General features: G+C 33.0%; 1 pseudogene; it reads left to right on the top strand.

The window, feature by feature from the left end:
• Positions 1-1537: 1537 nt before the first annotated feature.
• LOC142853024 (heat shock protein HSP 90-alpha pseudogene) lies at positions 1538-2648 on the top strand (annotated as a pseudogene).
• Positions 2649-3061: the final 413 nt, after the last annotated feature.

The following is a 3061-nucleotide window of genomic DNA, read 5'->3' as shown; positions in this document are numbered from 1 at the left end:
TCTAGATTCTTGACCAAATATGTTGACAGCAAACTTGTAAGAGAATTATTTATATCAAGAAAATTAGGACCATAATACACATATTATATGTGAGAGCCAGGGAGGATGAAGTCATTGAAACAGAAACATGGAACTAAGGATTTTCAGCCATATTGGTATACTTCCAGAACTTTCTTTTTTCAGGGATATTAAGCAGAAGAGGATGCATTGATCCTCCATTGCTTTTAAGAAGGGGTTAGGGCATGAAAAGACATAATTATTTATATAGCAAATTTTGATACCAAATATTTATTTAACCATTTTTATGCTTAAATAGTTCCAGATAATTTAAAAATAAATTCAACTCACAAGGGTTCAGAAATTATATATTTAAAAAAAAACATTTTGGGGTATGCTTTGAATGTGGGTTTTTCTCTTTTTTCTATTCACTTTTGAGTTCATTCTGGAAACTTAAAAATCAATTTCAATCTGTTTAGAATGGTGGAGTGGATGTGTTATTTGGTTCTAGCAATTGTTTCCACAGGATAAATCCTTTTTGATCAAAGGCTCCACAAAGAAACCAGACTTTCTACTCTGAGAAACAGAGAGAGAAAAATAGTGAAAGGAAGGGGCAATTCTCCAAGTCAGCATCCTTTACTGTGTTTTTTCTTTATCTTTCAGATAAAGATCTTTAATCTGTAAAATAAATTTGGCTTCACAAATAATTCAGAAAAAAATGCAATCACTTTTAGATAAATATAAGTACAATGTCACCAAAAAAGAAAATAGTAATTTTTTCTTTGGCATTATCTTTAAGATTTATCATGTATGTAATCAGAAAAACTTCTATCAGAAATATCATCAAATTAATCACACAATTATTATAATCAAAAATGTGTAATCCTAACTCATGACAGTTTCTATAACCTTTACAATCCCTATATGGTAAAAGTGTCTATGGCTGTTCACTATGAGCCATTTCAAAATGTACACTTATGCTAATATCTTGTTTCAGAATTTGTGCATAATCTCTGCATGGGATGGCTAACAAATGAAAGAAAATAGCTAGAAGGCAGGAATTTTTAAATCTGCACATAATCTCTATAGGCATTAAAACAAGGCTTAAAGTTGTATTCTACAGAAACTCGAAAATGCTATTTCCAAAGTTCCATGGCAGTGAATCTTAGATGGTAGGAAGAAAGAGTTCTTCTATGAGAAAAGAACATGGTGCCTATCTTCTTATGTACACATGTTTTGGTTGGCTTCATCTGATATCCATTTATTCAATATTTTGTTAAGTTATGTGAGATAGACTAATTAAATGTAAAATATTAAGGTTATTAGGGGAGCTTTGAAATTTATATTCTGTTGTGCTGATGTAAGGACAAAGAACACATTTATCTGCATTTGACAATAATATATAGGCAATTTTTTATAACTAAGCTTTAACCATGGTATTTGAAATTAACTTTCGGAGGTGTCAGAACTCCACTGAACCCTTGGACATTCTTTCATAGGGGTGCTTAAAATTTTCAGGCATCCTCGTTTTTGTCCCAAGATGTTTTTTGATTTGTTTGAAAACAGAAAGGAAAAGGCAACATCAAGTTGTTTGTGTGCAGAGTTTTCATCATGGATAACTTGAGGAGTTAATCTCTGAGTTTCTGAATGACATTAGAGGAGTGGTGGATTCTGAGGATCCTCCTCTAAATATCTCGTCTGAAATGTTGAAACAAAGCAAATTTTTGAAAGGTATCAGAAAGAAATCAGTCAAAAGATGCTTAGAACTGGTAGAAGATAAAGAGAACTACAAAAAGGTTTATGAGCAATTAAAAACTTAAAAATATAAAGCTTGGCATTCAAGAAGACTATCAAAAATTATAGAAGCTTTCAGCGCTGTTGCAATACTACACATCTGCTTCTGGAGATGAGGGTGTTTCTCTCAAGAATTATTGCACCAGAAACACATCTTCTTTATTACAGGTGAGACCAAGGACAAAGTTGTTAATTTGCCTTTGTGGAATGTCTCAGAAAGCATAATTTAGAAATAATCCATATGATTAGGACCATAGATGAATATTGTGTGCAAAAGTGAAAAGAATTTGGAGGCGAGACCGTGGTGTCAGTTACCAAAGAAGGGCTGGAACTTCCAGAAAATGAAGAGGAGAAAAAGAAACAGGAAAACAAAAATTAAAAATTTAAAAACTTCTGCAAAGTTATGATATTTTTGAGAAAAAGGTTGAGAAGGTGGTTGTATCAAACTCATTGGTGGCATCTCATCCTGTATTGTCACAATCACATATGGATGGACAGCAAACATAGAATCATGCAAGCACAAGCCCTCAAAGACAACTCAATGATGGATTACATGACAGCACCTGGAGACAGACCTGATCAATCTATTATTTAAACCCTATGGCAAAAAGTAGAGACTGAGAAGAATGATGAATCTGTAAAGGATCTGGTTATCTTTCTCTACGAAACTGTACTCCTGTCTTCTGACCAGTCTGGAAGATCCTCAGGCACACGCTAACAGGATCTACAGGATTATTAAGCTTGGTCTAGGCACTGAATCAAATGATTCTACTGTGGATGATCCTAGTGCTGCTGTAACTGAAATGTCACCCCTGGAAGGAGATGATGACACATCACACATGGAAGAAGTAGAGTAAGCTTCACCACAACTATCTGTCTGCTGCTTGCTTTTATTTCTTCTGATAATATATTTCCAAGAATTTTTGTTTATTTTGGTTAACATTTAAAACATCCATGTAGCATGAAAATTAAGGGGAAGATAAAATTTTTTTCTACTTCTGTGATACTGTGATACTAAAGGTTTGATTCAATAGGTTGGAAAAACATTTGTTGTAAGAGGTAATGTAACCTATTAACTTTGTGGTCTGAAGTGTTTAGCTGTTGAGCTGGATTCCTTATTAAACCAAACAATTTGTTACTTGGAATTTTTCGAGATATAGCTTCATTCTTAAAAAAAAATTAAGATGGCTTGAGTTACATCTTAAAATTTTTCATTCATTATACTTAATTCTGCAGGTGCTACTCTTAGATGTAAGTATACAAACTGAAA

The sequence above is a fragment of the Microtus pennsylvanicus genome, chromosome 6 (assembly GCF_037038515.1).
Source record: "Microtus pennsylvanicus isolate mMicPen1 chromosome 6, mMicPen1.hap1, whole genome shotgun sequence".
Classification (NCBI taxonomy): domain Eukaryota; kingdom Metazoa; phylum Chordata; class Mammalia; order Rodentia; family Cricetidae; genus Microtus; species Microtus pennsylvanicus.
Note: the sequence above shows the minus strand (reverse complement) of the source record. Positions and strands in the feature narration are given on the sequence as shown.